Source organism: Lactuca sativa, chromosome 8, assembly GCF_002870075.4.
Source record: "Lactuca sativa cultivar Salinas chromosome 8, Lsat_Salinas_v11, whole genome shotgun sequence".
NCBI classification, from domain to species: Eukaryota; Viridiplantae; Streptophyta; class Magnoliopsida; order Asterales; family Asteraceae; genus Lactuca; species Lactuca sativa.
In genome coordinates, this window is record NC_056630.2 from 302194008 (window position 1) to 302217468 (window position 23461).

Here is a 23461-nt window from a genome sequence, read left to right on the forward strand (position 1 = left end):
AACCAAGTTACCCAAGACAACGGGTGGACTTGACACCATATGGGTCATCGTTGATAGATAGACCAAGTCTGCACACTTCCTGCCTATCAAAGAAACCGACAAGATGGAGAAACTTACGCGAACATACATCAGGGAAATCGTACGGCTACATGGTGTACCTATGTCCATTATCTCTGATAGAGATAGTAGGTTCACCTCAAGATTTTGGCAATCATTACAACATTCCCTAGGAACAAGGCTGGACATGAGCACAGCCTACCATCCTCAGACCGACGGACAGAGTGAGAGGACCATCCAAACGTTGGAAGATATGTTGCGAGCCTGTGTGATTGACTTTGGGAAGGCATGGGATACTCATTTGCCCCTTGTCGAGTTTTCCTATAATAACAGTTATCACACGAGCATCAAGGCTGCTCCATTTGAAGCCCTCTACGGCCGAAATTGTAGATCCCCTCTGTGCTGGACTAAGGTGGGTGATACCCAATTAGCCAGGGGCAAGCTTCCGGCAGTACTCTCACCGGTCCGGAGATCATTCGGGAAACAACGGAGAAAATCGTTCAGATCCGTGAACGATTGAAAGCCTCTAGAGACCGACAGAAGAGCTACGCTGATAAACGTAGAAAACCTTTGGAATTTCAGGTGGGAGACCGAGTCCTTCTCAAAGTCTCACCCTGGAAGGGTTTGATACGCTTCGGCAAGCGTGGGAAGCTTAATCCGAGGTACATAGGGCCTTTCGAGATTCTTGCAAGAGTCGGCCCCGTAGCTTACAGACTCAAGCTACCTGATGCGCTTCGTAACGTACATTCTACATTCCACGTATCTAACTTGAAAAAGTGTCTATCCGTCGAGACTCTTGTAATTCCACTCGACGAGATCGAAATCAACGAGAGCCTCAACTTCGTGGAAGAACCTGTAGAGATCATGGACCGTGAGGTCAAGCAGACAAAGCAAAGCCGTATCCCTATCGTGAAGGTTCGCTGGGACGCCAAGCGAGGACCGGAATTCACTTGGGAACATGAGGATCAGATGAAACTGAAATACCCTCACCTTTTTACTTAGTTATTTGTAATTTCTTACTTGCTTAAATTCTAATTTCGGGACGAAGTTCCTTCTAACGGGGGGATGATGTGACAACCCGATATTTCGAAACAATGTAATGTAAAACCGATCAAATCTAGATCAAAATATAATTTTCCTAAATCTTATTTGGGTTGAATAAAGTAGTAGGAATCGTATCAAGGTTTTCGTACATATAAAGAACCTTAAAATCCGAGTTATAACGAAGAAGTTATGACCAACCGAAGATTCTCGGCAAAACCGGCATCCGCGATTAAACGAAAAACGCGAAATTTCGATGCAATAGTTTTTAGCCTTAAGTGTCTAAATGAAAGTTATAGACAACATCAATCTATGAACGTACATAAAAAGAACGTCCAAATCTGACTTCGGATGTGGAAGTTATTTAATAAAATGACGATCTTAATCACGTCATTTTATTAAATAAATAATAAAAATAATTTCGGAATTTTCCAACGGAGTCTAAACGAAAGTTGTAGATCTTGGTCTCACCTTCGCGAGGATATAAAGATCGTCGAAAACAGAGTTCGTATGAAGGAGATATGAATTTTAGAAGTTTATTTAAAATAAATATAAATTTAAATATAAACTCCCGGTATTATCCGAAGGGGGAGTCATCGGATAGGGCCGGAGTACGCCCCGCGTACTCAGATCAAGGGCCTCGGATCGTCCACGTCGCCCCTATGCGAGGCTACCGACCCGTCCCATCCGACCCGCAGTCTGACTCGCCTGCACCCATCCCATCCGAAGCCGAGGCAGTCGAGGCTTCGTTCATGCATGACGTACGCGTACGCGCTGCGTACGAGCATACGCCCCGCGTACCGAGGCGGTTCAGCCTCCCTATAAATAAGATGCGAGGGTCTCTGGAAAAATTGCTCACTTCTCTCATTTCTCTCCCGATATTGCCTCGATTTCCGTGCCCGTTCAAACCCGAAGCTCTGGTCTTTTTGCTCAAGTCCCGAGGGTCGATTCTACTCCCGAGATTCCCGAGAATCCCGAGAAAAATCCATTTCCCGAGACGAAACTCTGCCCGGTTTTCCCTCTCACTTTCTTCAATCAATCAAGTGAGTTCATACCCCTACAAACACTCTTTAAATACATTTTCAAATGCTTTTATACTCTTTTAAGGGGGGAATACAAGTAAACATACCATTATTATCGTGAAAAATTTCATTTACTAGTTTATTTCAAATGAATCACTTGTGATTTAGTTCTATCATGTGATTTAAACAAATGTTCTTTATACTTAAACTGTTTTTAATCAAACCTATGCCTTCAAATTGTTTTATAGATCGATATCAAGTCGATCTTCCTTTAAAATAATACTTATATTTCAAATGTTTTATAAAGACTTATTTATGCTTGTATATTATAAATTGCATGCCTATATATATATATATATATATATATATATATATATATATATATATATATATATATATATATATATATATATAGATGTATAAATAATGTTTAAAGGGCTTAGGAAAGCCACCTGTCCTATTTCCTTTTCCTCGATTTGGATGTGGTCTGGTGGAATTTCGGGTGACCATCCGAAGGTCGTTTCAATATTTATTTAAATATCAAATATACATATATAGACATAAAAGTACTTCCATATTCATACGTACTAGACACATCATTAGTGTGTTACCATTGGGGTAACACAGGATCATACTATTACAACTGTTAGCACAATGAGTCAGTTCATTCATGAGTCTATACACAACTATACTATGAGAACATATACAACTATACTAGAACGAGAAACATTTCATTACATATACAAGAATACGATAACAAATGTGATCCAGTGTATCGGAGCATGCCTTAAATGTCATGGCCCGAGTTGTAGCCAGAATTCTCTTGGAGGGAGAGCGTTGAGTTTGCGTATAGATCTATACTGGATTGACTATCCTACACCTTGCTGCTAGCTACAGTCGGACTTGCAGGTCTGCGGGTGCCAAACGTCATTCCGTTATTACGACCGTTCTTTATGTCGTTGTTATCAGTCGATAGTATGGTGCAATTATCACATTATACCTTAATATAAATCCGGTTTAAGGTAGTTAGTACAGCAGTAGTTCCTATAAAACAAAACTACAGTACTACAGTTATTTACCCATTACATTTTAGTGATAACCTCACTTTGACTATAATGTACAAACTATATTTTGTTAAAAGATAGTTACACTTGGGAAATTACACACTTTTACAACAAACGAGCATACAAAACAGTTAAGCCTTGGTAGAAGGCTACTTTAATAGAAAATATAGGTTTTTCTGAGAGATTCAAACTTTTACAAACATTTACATACTGTTTACAACTTATACTTACGACAGTTTCAAACGTTTTGGATAATGAACATCAACACTAAAATACTTATGAACTCACCAGCTTAATGCTGATAAACTCTTTCAAAATAACTTGTATTCTCAGGTCATCAGTAGACAGGTACCGATGTCAGCTTTTGAGATGATGGAGCGCATTTCAAGACTCATCATACTACTATTTTGATTTTTGTTACATTTTTGGTGTCTAAAACTGTACAGAACACGCTTGTATTAAAATTATACATTTAATGGAATGGATGATGTTGTTTGCTTATTTACATTTACTGTGTTGTGATTACCTTACATGACGTCCTCCGCCCCAGAACGTTTCCGCCATTCTTGGTTTTGGGGTGTGACACTGTTACTGTTTGGCGACTTCCTGGATGGATACCACGATTGGAAACTTCAATCCTATCATCAGTATTGATTGTACTGATAGCGCTACGATGCGCAAGGACAGCTGTCACGGCAACCATCACTGCAGTTGTAACTGCGGTTTGGAAAGTAGCTGCGTCCATGGGAAAAGTGGAGGTGTCGTTGTTCGAATGATTGCTTCCGGATGACGACATGATTCTGTAATACGAAAGATAAGGAATTTGTGAGCGATTCTGGTTGACCCTAGATGTACTTCAATTGTTTAAGAAAAGAGTAGGAGTATGTTCTAGAAAGTTTGACCTACATCCCTATGATGTAGTCCTAGTAATGAAATGGAAGTAAGTTCGTAGAATGGTCTCAAGACATTTGTCGTTCATGCCGAGGTATTATTGGTTGGTGAATAACATGATCCAACCACTTAGAAAAGACTTGGAAATGTCTCCGGAGCTAAATTACTATAGTCTAATGACTTGACTAAAGCATGTTTCAGATGGACTCCAATGAAAGAATGATAAGAGTACTTGAATGAAGAGTGACACAGAAGCTAGCCGACTGTCAATATCGTTGATATTCATGACGTAAAGATTCGGGAAAATGACCTTGTAAAGGTCTTACATCATATTCAGAGAAGATAGTTCTTGACAGCATAAAGACATAATCAAAAGTACTTACAGTACAAGATAATTTCATAGAAAATGCCACATCGGGCATAGACAGAAAAACGATTTCATTTAACCAGGAAGATAAAGTAAAGCATCTACTCCTGGCGATGGTCATCCCTCTGGTGAACTCTCAATTCAGCCAGTTGTCGTTTGTCACACCCCAAAACCACGAACGGCGGAAACGTTCAGGGGTGTAGGACGTCATGTACAGTATCACAACAGTGTAATATAATAAACAAGCAACAACATCATCCATTGCATTATAAGTAAAGTTTTATACATGTGTGTTCTTTCATTGTAATAAGACACCAAAAATATACAATCAAAATAAAAGACGAGACTTGTCTGCTCCGTCTTCTCAAAACCTGTCCTCCGTACCTGTATACTGGCGACCTGAGAATACAAGTTATTTTGAAAGAGAGTATCAGCTTTAAAGCTGGTGAGTTCATAAGTATATAAGTGTCATTGCTTTTGTGAAAATCTGCTATGAATGCCATGTAAACCTTTAAGTGAAAATGTTGAGGTAAGTATGAAATCCCTAGAAAAACCCTTATTTTCTACAAGTATGAAATGTAGTCTTCTACCAAGACTTGAATGTTTTGTATGTATGAAGTGTAGTCTTCTACAAAGACACGAATGTTTTGTATGAATGAAGGGTAGTCTTCTACCAAGACTCGAATGTTTTGTATGAATGAAGTGTAGTCTTCTACCAAGACTCGAATGTTCTGTATGAATAAAAGTGTAGTCTTCTACCAAGACTCGAATGTTTTGTATGAATGAAGTGTAGTCTTCTACCAAGACTCGAATGTTCTGTATGAATAAAAGTGTAGTCTTCTACCAAGACTCGAATGTTTTGTATGTATGAAGTATAGTTTTTCCTTTCTATTGACTAGTACTAAAGCACTTAGTCTAACTCCTCGTTTATGTGAAAGAAATCACAAAATAAAGTAAACAGGGAAAATATAATCATGTAAGTGTTATTGTCTTGGATTACCAGGACAAACACGACATCGCTGAAGCGAAAGATAGACCCTAAGGAACATCCGAAGAGTGTCCCCTCATCCTCTGTAGCAGCAGCAGGGTGGAAGGAGGGTTAGTCCCTGAATCGATCTCTTGATGCAGATCGTCAACCTAATGATCCTCCGAAGATTCACATCTCATCCACTGTTGCAACAGTGGACAGAGGGATAGTTAGTCCCGTCACTAACTACTAATCAAGTGACTACCTTAGACATCCATAGACGTCATCGACCACTGGTGCTAATCAGTGAGATTCAGAATGGTAAGTCCCGCTGAAACATCCCATTGAACGGGGATAGGAAAGACAATTTACACAGTAAATACTAATAAATCGTCCTCTTAGATCTAAGTTCAAGTATCCAAGGTAAGTAAATACAGGATAGCGCACCTATAAAGAAGTGTCCCTATATGGTATTCATGTAAGTGTGTTCATGTAACAGGTAAGTATATGTAAACATATTAATGTATCATATAATCCTAAGTACGTGTACTCATGTATCATGTAAGGCGTTAGTATAGACTCATGAATGAACTGAATCTTGTTTGATATCTTCTGACTATCCCTATGATAGCTAACTGGAAAGTATGTGGTTGTTCAAGTAGGTTTATGCACCCTCGCAACGCCAGGGTGCGGGAAACTGAACGAAGGATGAAAACTATAATCTCTAACATATAAATGAACATATACGTATAAGTATAGTCTGATTCAAAAAGGTAAAATATACTGGTTTTGCAATATATCTAGGAGTTTTGAACAATAATTTAAAGTGACTTGAAGTCATTATACATTTCAAAACTAATACTTCTGTTATCCAAGTATTTTAAGATAGAAAACCATTTCATGTGACTCCTTTTGAAATATGTGAAATCTACTGAGTGAAAACACAGTTATAAAATACATAAAATTGATTTAATAACATATTGTTTTCTACTTGTATTCCCCCCTATTAAAGCATTTAAAATCCTTTAAAACATTGATTAAGGGGTATGAACTCACCTGTAGTTGGTGATTGGAATGAACTGAACGGTATCGGATGGCTAGGTGTCAAGCGAGGACTTGTGCACACACTACAATCCTAATGAACATATAATCACACATATATGTACTCAATTAGACACAAAAGACTAATTGATAAAGTTTAAGACATCCTAGACATAGATAACACTTTATGTAAGTGTTTTAAGCCGTAAGGACTTCGTCTAAGCTATTGTGGGACAGGGTACTTGAGTTTAGGGTTTCCAAAGGCCCCAAAAGAGAGTTTACTCTCCATAATCCATCACACATGGAGTTTATGGTTGTAAACTCTTGAGTTTACGGCCGTAAACTCCCAAACATGTGTGTTTGGTGTGTTTTGAAGTCCAAAATGCTTTCTAGAATTATTCTAACCTAGTTGCTTTGTTCTTGGAAGGGTTTAAGGTCTAGAAGTACTCCAAAAAGGAGTTTACGGCCTCAAGGACATTTCCCCTTGGAGTTTACGGCCGTAAACTCCCTTGGGGTGATTCCTTGGTTGCTTTCAAGCCTCTTGTACTAGTGGGATGTGTTCTAAACTTTTAATCCTAGCATATGAAGGCATTAGGCACCACTTAGTGCCCTCTTTAGGAGTTTACGGCCCAAGAACTATGTCTTGGCTGTAAACTCACTTGGTTAGGTGATTTTGGTGTGGTTTGGTCCTTCCATTTAGTGGGTACATTTTCTTGTAAAGGTCTAGGCCCTTAGGTGTGATGAAAACCCCCTTTGTGACCATTTACATGGAGTTTACGGCCTAGGAGAGTTCTGGGCCGTAAACTCACTTTCATTTGAGTCATTTGATGTGTTTAAGACCTTAAGCTACTTGGGGAAATAACCTAGATGCAAGCCTTAAAGTCCTTAAGTCCAAAAATCACCATTTAGGCCTTTGAAATGGAGTTTACGGCCTAAGAGAGTTCTGGGCCGTAAACTCCCAATCTTGGGTGGTTTTGTGTGTGTTTTCATGTCTCTAACATGTATCCCTAATGTTCTAAGGCCTTAACCTAGCACCAATGTCAGTTTTGGCTTTGTTTCGGGAGTTTACCGCCCAAGAACACCTTGGGGAGTAAACTCCTAGATCTCATGATTTAGCCATCTAAATCATGTTTTAAGCATCTAATATGTATTCTAACATTACTAGAAAGAGTTACTCACAATCTGGGATAAAAACCCGAAGATCTGTCAGAGAGAAAATGGCTTTTCTCTAGCTGGAATTGTGAATAATGAAGTAAATAAATTCAGAAAACTATTTATAGTCCTGAAATATTTTGACAAAAATATTTTTATTCTGGAATTAGGACTGTAATAATATGAAACTCGAAATGTCCAAATTTCACAAACCCAGGAGCATCCACTCTCCTGATATCTCCTAAAGTGTAAACCCTAATGTACACTAACTTGTTCGGAAAAGTCTGAAAATCACTGAAATTGGACTGACTTCTATTGAATAGATATTGTTCGTACAGATAGAAATTTTGGGTTGTCACATCGTTCCATATCGAGAAGGTATCTTTCGTACACCCTCTGGCGTACTCGGAGCTCTATGACTTCGGCTCGAGTTTCAGCTAGTGCTTGCAGCAAGGTCTCATGGTCTCTCTCCGACCTCTCACGAGCATGTTCAATCCGACTGGTGCGAAGCATATGCATTCCTCCATTTGTATCAACTTCTACGATACGTTGTAGGGCTGTCATGCCCTGAATCTCATTTCGGGCAACTCTACGGATCAGTATTGGTAGAACTCTATCTGCTGTTCTCCCTTCTCTTACGTTGTAGAAGCTTCGGTCTCCATTAAATGGCATAGGTTGATCTTGACCTTCGCTCAACGTTTCCAAACATTCCACCCATGGTGGCGTCAGGCCATGAAAAGTCGGACGAGGGTTAGGAATTGGAATGGGAGCTGCCTAGGGTAGATCCTCAACCTCGGGTTCGGAGTTAGCACCATCCGAAAGGTCTTCAGCATGGTGATCATTTAGATGGATAGGATGACCATTTTCTGGCTCTTCTTTAAACCATCCAGCAATAACTTCGTTCGGAAGGAACAGGTTGCCGTGGGGAAGGAGTCAAGCCATGTTATCTATGCGAGAATTGGGTTAAGAAAATAATTATTAGACGAACTATCTAGATAATTATTTAGAAAATCTTCATTAGTTACATCGCTATTTGTGAAGTGCATACCGGCTATATGTAATCGAAACAGGATAGGCCTTCGAATAGGCGACCTTAACTCCAAATTCACACAGAATAGGGGTAAAGTAAAATTTTCACAAATTCTAAGTCTATAACATCCTAATTACATGTAGCCTTAGTGTATCCACTTAGCAACTATCAACTTAGTAATGAAGGTCCCGTTTTAGTTCTCAAGTGTAAAGTACTTATAGTAACACCAAATACTCCTATAGTATTTTAAGTTTAATGTTATGTTCTACTGTTCTCATTGTCGTAGGGTTGGTAAGATTTTAGCATTGTTGCAACCACACAATTAAACTTAGGCACATGCTAGTCAACCCTCAGATAATATAGGTGATCAGGCTATATCTTCCCAGTTTTGACCATATATCTCTAAGCCCACTTTCGTTGCCCAACAATCGTAAGTCTTTTGTACTGTTCTATTGACACTGATTCTAGTATGAATGCAGGCACGTATACTTTCTTAAATATTTTATTATTTAAAGTATAAACTCTTGGTTAGAGTATTTTTAATCCCTTATGTATTTATAGTTAGTATATTTTTTATGGGTTGATATACTTAATTCACTATAAACAATGCTCTGATACCAATCTGTCACACCCCAAAACCAAGAACGACGGAAACGTTCTGGGGCGGAGGACGTCATGTACTGTATCACAACAATGAAAAGTAGTAAACAAGCAACAACAACATCCATTACATTAATAAAATAATTATTATACAAGTGGGTTCTGTCAAATTATAATAGACACTAAAGCATAAATCAAAATGAAAGATGAGTCTTGAACAAGCTCCATCTTCTCTAAACCTTGCATCGATACATGTCTATAGATGACCTGAGGATACAAGTAATTTTGAAAGCGAGTATCAGCTTTGAAGCTGGTGAGATCATAAGTATTTTAGTGTCTTAATTTGTAAGTAAGTATTTGTATGTATGAATTTGTATGTAAGAATTTGTATGTATGAATTGTAAGTATTGAAAGTGTATATGAACTGTAAGTATGAAAATGTTTGTAAAACAACTGTAAATGTTTGAAAAACCCTAGAAATCCCTATGATTTCTACTATTATATGTAGGTGTCTTCTACCAAGACCTAACTGCTCTGAATGTAGTCTTCTACCAAGACCTAACTGTTCTGAATGTAGTCTCCTACCAAGACCTAACTGCTCTGAATGTAGCCTTAGTACTACCCTTTGGTACTAGGGTAACTAACAGTGTTAACTGATGACATCCGTATATGTACATTTACCTCTGTTGCTAGCAGATGGGTGTAGGAATAGTCAGTCCGTTAAAGTATACCTGTAATGGTATCAACCGTTGACATCCGTGGATGTTCTTTTACCTCTGTAGCTAACATAGATTCTAGGAATGGTTAATCCCGCAACGTATCCTTTTGTACTAGGATATTAAATCCAATCTATCTCGTTGATTATGTGATTGTATCACAAGGTAAAGATAAGAATGAGGATTTTATAACAAAGTTTATACATATAAAATGTAATAGAACTCATCCTATAATATCAATGTAAAAGTACTCATATAAGTGTATATATGTAAACATACTCATGTAAGTGTACTCATGTCGATGTATCTCTGTAATAGTATAGTAATGTACTGTAATGTTCTGCGTGTGCTAGCTATAGCGTGTGTTCTCTCTCTATCTAGCATGTATAGTAATGTACTGTGTGTACTAACTATAATGTGTGTTCTCTCTCTATCTAGCAAGTATTGACTCATGAATGAACTGACTCATTGTATGATATCGCGTTGTAGTAATAGTTCTAGTATCTCCCTAAACTACCCATATGGTAGCTTACTAGTAATCTAACTGATACGTATGGACATGGATGTATACCCTTGCTACCTAAGGGCATTGGATGAACTGGAAGGACCTTTATGACGATATATGCACAAATGATATATAACTAATATTTAAATGACCTTCGGACAGATACCCGATATCCCACCAGACAACATCCAAATCGAGGAAAAGGAAATAGGGTGGATAGCCTTCGTAAGTCCTTTCAATATCTTATATAACTATACATATATAAGCATGAAATTTATAATAATGAAGCATAAAATAAGTTTTTTAAAACCTTTGAACATAATTATTATTTAAGAAAAGATCGACTTGATGTCAATCTATAAAACAGTTTGATGTAAAACAGTTTGAAGTAAGACAGTTTGAAGTAAAACGATTTGATAACAGCTTGGCGTAAAACAGATCGGAGTAAAATGGTTTGAAATAGGATCATACAGTGTGTAATGATTAGTTTAATAAGGATTTTTAAGCATATAAAACATTTAAGAAAATCATTTGTAGAACTTGTTTGGTAAAACGGTTAATGTATAGTAAATCATTTGAATCCTGCATATTAATCACATGTGATTGATATCATAACTAGCATAATTCTACTTACTAATCACATGTGATTGATATAATAATTAGCATGATTTTACTTGTACCCCCCCCCCCCCCCCCATAAAACATTTAAAAACAATTAAAACATTGATTAAGGGGTATGAACTCACCTGTAGTAAGTGGATCGGAAGGAAGTGTCGGATAAGTGCTTGGTGTCAAGTGAAGACTTAGACACGCACAAAGATCCTAATAGCATATAAGGATATATGTATATACACAATTAGTCTTTAAACAACTAATAAACAAATTTAAGACACTCTAGGACATGCTAAACACTTTACACGAGTGTTATAAGTCTCAAGGGTTGCATCTAAGTGTTGTAGGGAAAGGCTAGTGTGTTTGGGGTTCAAGGAACACTCTTAAAATGAGTTTACTCCCTAAGGATCAACACCCCTTGAGTTTACGGTCGTAAACTCTTGAGTTTACGGTCGTAAACTCCTAACCTTTTGACCATTTGGTGATTTGAAGTCTTCTAGGCTATTCCAAGCATTCCTACTTCACGAATTAGCCTTAGGAATTGTTGTGTGGCATCAAAACACTCCTAATTGGAGTTTACGGTCTAAGGACCATTTGTCATGAGTTTACTACCTTAAACTCATGAGTTTACTACCTTAAACTCCTAAGTTTATAGTATTTGGGGTTTTCAAGTCCTTAGCTCAATCATGGCACTAGTCTAGGTTAGATTTAGCCGTAAGGAACAACCATGGGACTTTTAATGGACATTTACACACTTTTTGGGGTGTTTACGGTTTAAGGACATCCCTAAGCCGTAAACACATGAAAATGGAAGGTTTTGGTGAATTTTGGGTGACAAACTCATCAAGGATGAATCTAGACAAGTCCCTAAGGTATTGTGAAGCGTCTAGGCACCTTAACACACCATTTTGGCTCTATACTTGGTGTTTACGGTTTTGGGACCTCCCAAAATAGTGAAAACCTTTATTTTGGTGTTCTTGGGACTTTTCTTTGGTATAAACACGTATAGAAAGCTTAAAATGACTATAGGATAGAAGTACTTACATTGTGGTAGCTTGAAATGAACTTTAAGTCCAAAAACACTAGTGTGTGTTCATGGTGTTCTTGGTGTTTTGGAAAAACTAATCAAAACACATAAATGAATGGATTAAAGGATGTAAAATCACTAGATTAAGTGATATACCAACTTGAAAGGGTTAGAAACACTTACTAGTTTGAAGATCTAGAATAAAAACTTGGATGATACTTGAGAGGATATTTTGGAGTTTACTCTTTTTGACTTTTGGGGAGTAAACACAAATGACTAGTTTTTGAGGAGTAAACTCATACATAGGTATGAGTTCACGATTTTTGGATGATTTTTCAACCCAAACATAAAAGTTTGGTCGGGTGTTTCTAATACAAGAAGTGTTTGCGGTTTTAAAAAATAAAAACCCGAGACGACCCTTTCTTTCACCCGTTCGCTTAAAAATAATATTAAAATAATCAAACGAACTTTATATATCTTAAAAATAAGAAATAATTACATTGAATTATGCTACGAAGTGGTTGACTTTTAGGGTTTGACCGAATGGAAATTTCGGGTTGTCACATTGTACGGGGTCCGTTGTACCATATACACAGATCACAAGAGTTTGAGGCACATAATGGATCAGTCGAACTTGAATATGAGGCAGCGCAGGTGGCTGGATGTAGTCAAGGACTATGATTGTGAGATCCTTTACCATCCTGGTAAAGAGAATATGGTTGCGGACGCTCTGAGCCACAAGTTAGCGGGGTCTTCTACCCCATCCAGATGTATGAGGATAGCGGTGGATTCCCCGCTAGTGGGTTTGGTCATGGATGCTCAGATCGAGGGTATGAAACCGGAGAATTGGAAATTGGAAAGGATTAAGGGAGAAAGCGCCCGGTTTCTTCAGGATAGCCGCGGGCTGTTGACCCGATATGGTCGGGTTTGGGTTCCGATGACCGGAGGAGTTAGGCAGACAGTGATGGAGGAGGCTCATAAGTCTCATTTTTCTATTCACCTGGAGGCTACCAAGATGTACCGTGATTTGAGTTTGAGTTATTGGTGGCTTGGTATGAAGCGAGATATCGCTTGGTACGTTGAGAGGTGCTTGACCTGCAGGATGGTCAAGGCCGAGCACCAGAGGCCGCATGGTAAGCTGCAGCCTCTGGAGATTCCCATATGGAAATGGGAACAGATCGTGATGGATTTCATCGCAAAATTGCCAAGAACAGCAAAGGGTTCGACGCTATATGGGTCATCGTGGATCGATTGACCAAGAGTGCCCATTTACTAGCTATACGGGAGAGTTCGTCGGCGGAGAAGTGGGCTGACCTATACATCCGCGAGATTGTCTCTCGCCATGGGGTTCTAGTTTCCATAGTTTCCGATCGGGATGTCCGATTTACTTCCCGTTTTTGGCAGAAGTTCCACGAGGAACTAGGTACGAGGCTGCATTTCAGTACAACGTTCCATCCGCAGACTGATGGGCAGAGTGAGCGGACCATCCAGACCCTCGAAGATATGTTGAGGGCGTGCGTCATTGATTTTGGTGGGAGTTAGGATTTCCACCTACCGCTTGTAGAGTTCGCCTGCAACAACAGTTATCATTCAAGTATTGGCGCCCCGCCTTTCGAGCTGTTGTATGGGTGGAAGTGTAGGACCCCAGTCTGTTGGGGCGAGATTGGGCACAGGGTTATGGGTTGGACAGAGGTAGTTCTGCAAACTACCGAGATGATACAGAAGATTAGACAGCAGCTGCAGACCGCTCAGAGTCGACAGAAGAGTTATACAGATCGACGTCGATCTTAGTTGGAATTTCAGGAGGGTGACATGGTTCTCCTGAAGGTCTCACCCTGAAAGGGTGTGATCCATTTCAGAAAGAGGGGAAAATTGGGTCCCCGATATATCGGGCCGTTCAGGATTGTTGCTAGGGTTGGCAGGGTGGCTTATAGACTAGATGTTCCGGAGAAACTTAGCCGAATCCACAGCACATTTCATGTTTCGCAATTGCAAAAGTGCATCATGGAATAGGAGGCAGTGGTATCGTTGGATGACATTCAGGTCGATGAGCGCCTGAACTATGTGGAGAGGCCTGTAGCTATTTCGGAAAGGAAGAAGAAGATTATGTGGAACAAGGAAATACATTTAGTAAAGGTGTAGCGGGAACATCGGAGGGGATCCGAGTGGGCGTGGGAGCCAGAAGCGGAAATGCGCGAGCATTACCCGACTTTGTTTTCTTCAGCAGACTTCGAGGGCGAAGTCTAGTTCAAGTGGGGGAGAATTGTAACGCCCTGATCCTCAGGTATTAATTAATTAAGAATTTTTGGACGAAGCTCTACTCGACGAGTTGGTCAACCTACTCGTCGAGTAGCAGCGGGGTGAGAACACGTGTTTAGTGACCTACTCGGTGAGTCCACTATTAGGACTCGATGAGTAGGAGCTGGTAGATGAAACCCTAAATCCTGGGGTTTGCACCCCTATTTAAAGGAGCCTCAGCCTCCTTTGGGCCTCCTTACAATCTTTGAGAGCCTTTAAAACCCTAATTCGTGTGTGTGTGCCTTGGTGTGGGTTTGAAGCTTGGAAAAGAGGATCTTGGAGGAAGGAAGCTAAGAGTGAAAAGGAAATTGAAGCAAGAAAGGAGTGGAAGCGGGTTTTGCCTCAGCTAGCATCTTTTGAAGGTATCAAAGTGCCATTTTTACTTCCTTTTCTTCCCTTTTGTTGAGTTCTAAGGCTTTTTATGGATTTTCAAGTTGGGATATTGAGCTATTGGCTAGATCTGAAGTTGTAACTTTAGATCTGGACCCTCCTTGGATGTTAGAGTCATAAAGTTGCTGTATTGGTTGTGGTTGAAGTCCTTCTTGGACTAGAAGCTCCATTAAGAACTTAAAATAGACATTTGGAGCCTTTATAACCATGCATGCACGTAAAGTTTGTAACTTTACGTCGTAAGTATGCTTTAGAAGCTTGGATCTGTGATTTGGAACTGTTGCATGGCTCAAAACAAGTATGTATGGAAAGAGGACTGGATGGACTTGGCGAGTCGCAAGGATGACTCGGCGAGTCGCATGAAGATCTTCATTGAACTCGGCGAGTTGGATGAAAAACTCGGCGAGTCCGATGAAGATCACCATAAAACTCGACGAGTTGAAGAACAATTCGGCGAGTCAGATTGCTTTTCCCTAGGATATGCATGTGTGTGTACCCGTCTAGTGGCAGGGAGGAAACTCGACGGGTGGCCTTAAGGATTGATCAGGATTCGAAGGAACTCGACGAGTCACTCCGATGACTCAGCGAGTTGGAATGTGCTCCATGGACTCAGCAAGTGGCCAAGTGTACTTGGCGAGTTGAGGTCAACATGGACTGTTGACCTTGATTAAGGATTTTGACCTTGATCAGGAATCACTAAGAGGTTATGAGGTGTCTCATAAGAGTAAGAACTTATGAGTATATTGTGTTATGGTTATAGGTGGTGGAGTCGGTGTCAAGTGATCCGATAGTTGGAGTTGCATTTCGAATCGACATCTGCGAGGTGAGTTATCCTCACTATATCGATAAGGTCTACAGCACCAAGGCCGGCCCTTTATGATTTACATCCTGGTTAAGGATGGGTGTTATGTTACTGCCATGTTAGAATTCATCCTGTTAGGATGGTTGTTATGCTAGAGATCGGTTAGATCGGTTGTCATGGTATGCTACTTATGGTTCTGATCTGTTAGATCGAAATCAGGATAGATAGTATGTTATGATTTTATGATCCGTAAGGATTGGTGTGTTAGTGACATGTTAGGTCGGTGCTCTAGTTACGAGTGAAACTCTATGATTGATGGTAAATGAGATAGATATGTTTGCTATGTGTATGTGCTATTATATGATAGTATGTGTACATGGTTAGTTGCTTACTGGTTGGGTTGAGGCGGTCCTGCTTTGTGTTGAAGGCCAACACACCCTCTGAGCGGTCTGGGGAGACTGTACGCCCATGCGGTAGACCAGTCATGCCGAAGGCTCGGGATAAATTCAGATAGACTGTAGGCCCAGTAGGGCGGACCAGTGCGGCCGATGGCCCAGTAGGTATGCTGTTTGATTGATCGTTACGGCTATGGCTTGTGCCAGTGTGGTATTGGTATTTTGGGGGTAGCTCACTAAGCCCTCGGGCTTACAGTTTTCAGTTTATTGTTTCAGGTACTTCAGGAGAGCGAGGGAAGGCAAAGGAGTGACCATACCGCTCCTCATCCTCATGATCTACTTTGGGACACTCTGATGATAAATGAATTGGAAAAGTTTTGTAAAAACAATTACTATTCGACTCTTTTGTTAGTATTAAAAGTTTAAATTTGGCGTAAATTTTATGGTGTTATAATGGTACTAATAAATATAATGTTGCTGAATTTGTTGAACAACATAATCATATGTTGTTTGGTAAGGAATTTGTCTCGTAGAAAGAGGAAACTTGATTATTCACAGGAGATGTTTATTCATAAATTGTCAAAGCAAAATATTGGTGCATCAAGAGCACATAGATTGTATTCCGGACTTCAAGGTGATTCTGATATTCGAGGTGGGTTGGTTTCTGATTTCAAGAACAATACAAGAAATCTCAATTCTTACATAGGTGCCAGGGATGCAAAATTCCTTGTATTGAAGATGCTGGAGAGGAAAAAAAATATCCCAATTTTTTCTTTCGATTTTAGAGTTGTTGAGAAAAAATTGAATTCGATTTTTTGGGGTGACAAAACTGCAAAGTACGACTACAATGCTTTTGGAGACGTTGTTTCTCTGGATGCCACATTCAGCATGAATAAGTATTATTAAATTTTGCAATCTTTTCACATAATTTTTCTTCATTCCAATAACGTTTACCATGTTTTATATTTTTAAACAGATATGATATGGTTTTCGTACCTTTCACTAAGATAGATAATCATAAGATATGTGTGACTTTTGGCGCTGGAATTTTGAGTAGAGAAGATGCTAGTTCTTACTCCTGGCTGCTTAGAGCATTTTTGAAATCATTCAAAAAAACAACCTACACTTGTTCTTACAGATCAAGATCCACATTTAAACAAGGCTGCCAATGAAGTATTTCCAATGTCAACACATAGGTTTTGTATGTGGCATATTACAAAAAAAACTTCCAAACAAGGTCAATATTTTTTTTATATTCAACCCAAACTCACTATGTTTACCTTGTTAGAACATATTATTCAATTAGAAATAAAATATTTCAGAACAAAATCTATGCCACAACTACAATTCATTACCGGCTTTTGCTAGATTTTCAGATACATTCTTTAAGAATTTTAAAGAACATTATGTTGGAATTCATAGTTTACACCATTCAGACCCTGTATTCCTTGTGCAGCACAATTATTTATTTTATACTAACATATATATATATATATATATATATATATATATATATATATATATATATATATATATATATATATATATATATATATATATATATATATATATATATATATTTCAGATAACATCGCAACTAGCCACAAACTCAGCCTTTCGAAAGCGTTTTCACTCTATAATTTGGAATTCTAAGCCGGAACCACATGATTTTGAAAAGGAATGGAAATCTTGTTTAAATGAGTTTAACATTTCAAATAACAAGTGGTTGCAAGAGATGTATGGGTTGCGTAGACGTTGGGTACCTGCATTTTTCAAGGACATACCGATGTCTGGTCTTATGAGAACTACATCATTGTCGGAAGGCCAAAATTGGTCGTTTCAGAACAATACTTTTACTGGTTCTTATCTTTTAATGTTTATGATGACATTTGAGGGTGTTATGGAACGACAAAGGCGTAATCAAGTTGTCAACGAATTTAACACTGCTACAACACTTCCTAGATTCATCACATCTAGTCCAATTGAAGCACATACTTCAAAGGTTTACACTTGTAAAACTTTTTATCAGGTGCAGAAAGAGATATCAAATTCTGATAACACTTGTTTCCAGATGAGTGTTACTTCTAATAATTTTGTTGACGCTATTATTGTTTTGGAGAAGCAAAATAACATAACAACAAGGCAACCGTCAAGTCCTCTTGTTGATGACAAACTTGAGGAATACCATTATGATCGTCTTACAGAGGATACCCAATACATTGTACGTTATTACTTTAACAATGCGTAATTATTATTTTTAATCACACAATAATACTTTATTACTGAAACTCATATTTTTTTCATACATATTCCAGGTTACACACTCAACAACAAATGGTTCATAGAAATGTACCTACATGCATTTTGAACATGTCAGTATTTTGTGTAGGCACATATTTTGTGTAACCCAAGGGTCTATTTATACTAGTGAGGCTCCTAGGGTTTCTTCTAAAGCATGAATGCCGATTTGCTTGAACCCAAGGGTCTATTTATACTAGTGAGGCTCCTAGGGTTTCACACTTTAAACCCTAATTGGATAACTTAGGCCCTAAGCAATCCAATCCCCTTATGATAAGCCCTTGGACGAATTCTAGGCTATTCCAAACCCTAAATTCGTCCACCCCTTATCCTTAAGGGATTATAGCCCAAAGTACAACTATCATACAATTGACAGTTTATGCCCCTTTATTCAATTAATCTCTTTAAGTCACCAAATTAATTCCTAATTAATTTATGACTTATATTAATCAAATAATAATATTATTACTCCTTATATTATTCTTATAATATATTAATAATATTTCTTCTCTCATTATAAATCATCCTGTCAAGTTGTTATGGTGAAGGCAACCCAAAAGGACCATGCACAACCGGGTCAAATACTTGCCAAATATAGTTGCAGCCTTAGACACTATTCCAACAGTCTCCCACTTGGATAAGTCTAGTAACTATATATACAAGTATAATCTGATTAGCAATCGTAGCTCTCAAAGATGCTGTCAAACTCTGATCTTATCAATCTTGTCCTTTAGATAAGGGATCGTACAGTCCTCTGTTAAGATATCATGCAGACATTTATATGGAACCAATTGTCTAGCATTTGGTTTCTCGATCTCAGATTTATTTGACATAGAACTTAATCGAACACATCAATTCAGTTCTGACCGGGCCCAGGACATAAGTCAAATCAAATCATCGAGCGGCCGAGATATTGCTTTTAGCCTCTTAGGATAAAAGTAACAGATAAACTTCGACTTATATGCATTTACTTATTCATTAATCAATTATACACAACAATGCGTTTTATAACATCAATTTACTGATGCGGTTTTGCATTATCAATGTACAACCAATTAACAAATAACAAACCATATATCTAGGTTTTAAGACCATATGATATTATCGTCTTGTGATCACCCTTTTCATCAGATTCCATAAGGTGATTCCAGCAAGCGCGAGTTTGTTCCAATGCTCAAAACTAGTTCATAAGCACTCATGAACGTTGCAGCAAACTTTGCTATGTCTAATACCATTTAGACAATCTACATACCAATTCATGACAGTCTTCATTCATACCTACTTCCAAAATATGAACGATTGTGGACTGTTTGAATAATTCGATTATTCTAAATAAACTCAATTATTTTGGAAGTCAAAACATGCAAAGTGAATCAATAGTTAAATATTTAACAAAAGACAATAACTTTACTTATAAATAATACTCCTTTATTTATTCATCAAATGTTAAATTACATTTATCTATTACAAGTTTCTAAAATCATCTAATCTAATCTAATATCATCTCTCAGCCCAATACTCCTAGCATGCTGCAAATGCTTAACCCTACTTACTCCCTTCGTAAGCGGATCTGCTGGGTTATCTTTTGATGAGATCCTCCTCACCACGAGGTGTCCTTCTTCTACTCGATGTCTAATGAAATGATATTTTCTATCGATATGATGAGATCTACCATGATCCCTCGGTTCCTTGGTCAAGGCAACCACTCCTTCATTATCATAGAAAATATCCATAGGCTCTTCGATGGTAGGCACAACTCCAAGATCACCAATGAAGTTCTTTAACCATATAGCCTCCTTCGACGCTTCGCTCGCTGCAATGTACTCTGATTCACACGTTGAATCAGCTACGGTTTCCTGCTTGGAACTCTTCCAAGTTACTGCTCCTCCATTAATGGTAAAGACCCAGCCCGACTGCGAACGGTAGTTGTCCCTGTCGGTTTGAAAGCTGGCGTCACTATACCCTCGCACCTTCAAGTCATCACTCCCTCTAAGGACTAAAAACCATTCCTTGGTCCTCCGAAGGTACTTAAGGATATTCTTGACCACAATCCAATAAGCTCTGCCAGGGTTCCCTTGATATCTACTAACCATGCTCAAAGCAAAGGCTACATCAGGGCGAGTACAAGTCATAGCATACATGATTGAGCCAACTGCGGAAGCGTATGGTACTCGGCTCATTTCTGCTATTTCGACTTTGGTACTCGGACTTTGAGTCTTACTCAACTTGGCATTACTTTGTATCGGTAATTCTCCCTTCTTTGAATTTTCCATACTAAAACGTTTCGGTACTTTATCTAAGTAAGTGTTCTGACTAAGTCCTATTAGTCTCTTACTTCGTTCTCTGACTATCCTTATTCCCAAGATATAGGAAGCTTCTCCGAGGTCCTTCATAGCGAAGCACTTCCCGAGCCAGGACTTAACTTCCTGCAGAGTCGGGATGTCGTTTCCTATGAGTAGTATGTCATCAACATAAAGGACGAGAAAGCTAACTATGCTCCCACTGGCTTTGACATATACGCACGATTCATCTTCGCTTCGTACAAATCCAAACTCTTTGAATTTCTCATCGAAGCAAAGATTCCATCTGTCAGACACTTGCTTAAGTCCATAAATGGACTTCTCAAGCTTACACACTTTATTTGGATGCTTCAGATCAACAAAAAACATCCTCAGCCAATTTCCAGTTAAGGAAAGCGGTCTTGACATCCATTGCCAAATCTCATAATCATGAAATGCGGCAATAGCTAGCATCACTCTAATAGATTTTATCTTCGCAACTGTTGAGAAGGTCTTATCATAGTCAACTCCGGGAGTTTGAGTAAAGCCCTTCGCAACCAATCGCGCCTTATATGTGTGTACATTTCCATCCACGTCGGTCTTCTTCTTGAAGATCCATTTGCACCCAACGGTCTTACGTCCGGGCACATTATCAACCAAATTCCAAACTTGGTTGTCATACATGGACTCGATCTCGCTGTCCATTGCCTCTTTCCATTTTGCAGACTCTGGGCCTGCCATGGCTTCCTTATAGATATTAGGTTCATCTAGATTTATTAATGTACCATCACTAATATATGTGTCCCCTTCGGTAGTAATATGAAACCCATAAAACTAGGGTTGAACTCTAACTCTTTCGGAACGTCTAAGAGGTAAGGACTGGTCAATAGGTTCAACCGGAGTTTCCTCCTCGGGTTGAGTGCCAGCGGTAGAGGTTCCTTCATCAATCGATTCTTGAATCTCTTCAAGCTCGATTTGCCTCCCGCTGTCTCCTTGGCTTATGAGTTCTCGCTCTCGGAAAACTCCTCTCCTCGCAATGAAGACTACATTGTCACTCGGTCTATAGAAGAGATATCCAAATCATTTCTGCGGGTAGCCGATGAAAATACATCGCTCACTACGAGGTTCAAGCTTGTCGTGAGTATCTCGTCTTACGAAAGCCTTGCAACCCCAAACCTTGATATGTGCTAACGAGGGAGCTTTCCCTGTCCACGTCTCGTGAGGTGTTTTGGCAACCTTCTTAGTAGGGACTCGGTTAAGGATATGGGCAGCAGTCTCTAAAGCATACCCCCAGAATGAGATAGATAGTGAAGCACGACTCATCATAGAGGGGACCATGTCTAACAAGGTTCGATTATGCTTTTCTGCCACACCATTCAACTGCTGTGTCCTAGGTGGCGTCAATTGTGAAACTATTCCACACTCTTTTAGATAGCCATGGAATTCAAGACTTAGGTACTCTCCTCCTCGATCGGATCGAAGCATCTTGATTCTCCTGCCCAATTGATTCTCCACTTCATTCTTGAACTCTTTGAACTTTTCAAACGTTTCTGACTTTTTCTTGATTAAGTAGATATACCCATATCTACTATAGTCATCGGTAAAAGTCACATAGAAGTGGTTCCCATCCATTGTGGTTGATCTAAAGGGTCCACATACATCGGTATGTATTAGGTCCAATAAACCCTCACCCCTTTCACATGTGCTAGTAAAGGGTGACTTGGTCATCTTCCTAAGTAAACAAGATTCGCATGTGCCATCTTCCCTAAGGTCGAATGAATCCAACACTCCATCCTTTTGGAGTTAGGCTATGCGTTTCTTGTTGACATGTCCAAGACGACAATGCCACAAGGATGCTCTATCCATACTATTGGAAGAATCCATGTATAAAACATCATTTCCTAGGTTATCTACAATCATAACAGTTACATAAATTCAATTACGTGGCATTGCTTCAAAATATAAGACACCATTTAGATAAGCATAAATAGAACCATTCTCATTATTAAAAGAAAATCTAAATCCTTGTCTAAACAAACCATGAAATGAAATGATGTTTCTTGCCATTTCTGGTGAATAGCAACAATTATTCAAATCTAAACATAATCCATTCCTAAGCACTAGAGAATACACTCCAATCTTGGTCACAGGCGACGATCTTATGTTCCCCATGATTAGATTTATTCTTCCTTGCTCAACATCCCTATTTCTTCTTAATCCTTGCAATTCAGAACAAATGTGGTAACCACACCCGGTATCGAGGACCCAAGAAATAGCATGAGATGAATCATTAGATTTAATTGTATAAATACCTGCGAAAGACGGCTGGATCTTTCCTTCCCTGATAGCTTGCAGGTATTCTGGGCAGCTTCTCTTCCAATGCCCTATTTTGTGGCAATGGTGGCACTCTGCCTCCTTTGGGTTTGGGTTAGGCTTAGCATCATCAACTTTGGTCCTACTAGAAGAGGAACCATCTCGGGACATTCCCTTGCGGTGGCTCTTAGACGGAGCCTTCCTCTTCTTGCCCCTTCCCTGCCCAGTAGCCAAAACAGGAGCAACGGGTGGATTGGGAGTTGGTGCAACAGACTTGTCCTTTAGGTTGCTCTCAGCAACCCTAAGGAGACCTTGGAGATTACTTAGGGTGAACTCTTCCTTGTTCATGTGGTAGGTCATCCTAAATTGGTTGTAACACGGAGGCAAGGAGTGAAGGACCATGTCGATAGCCAAGTCTTCCCCAAAGTCAACATTCAACTTGCGAAGACGATCGACATACCTTTGCATCTTTTGCAAGTGTACGGTTAGAGATTCTCCATGTCCTATTTTAGCGGAGATCATGTTAGTGAAAATCTCGTAACGCTCTTGCCTCGCGTTTTGATGGTATCTCTCCAATAAGTCTTGATGCATCTC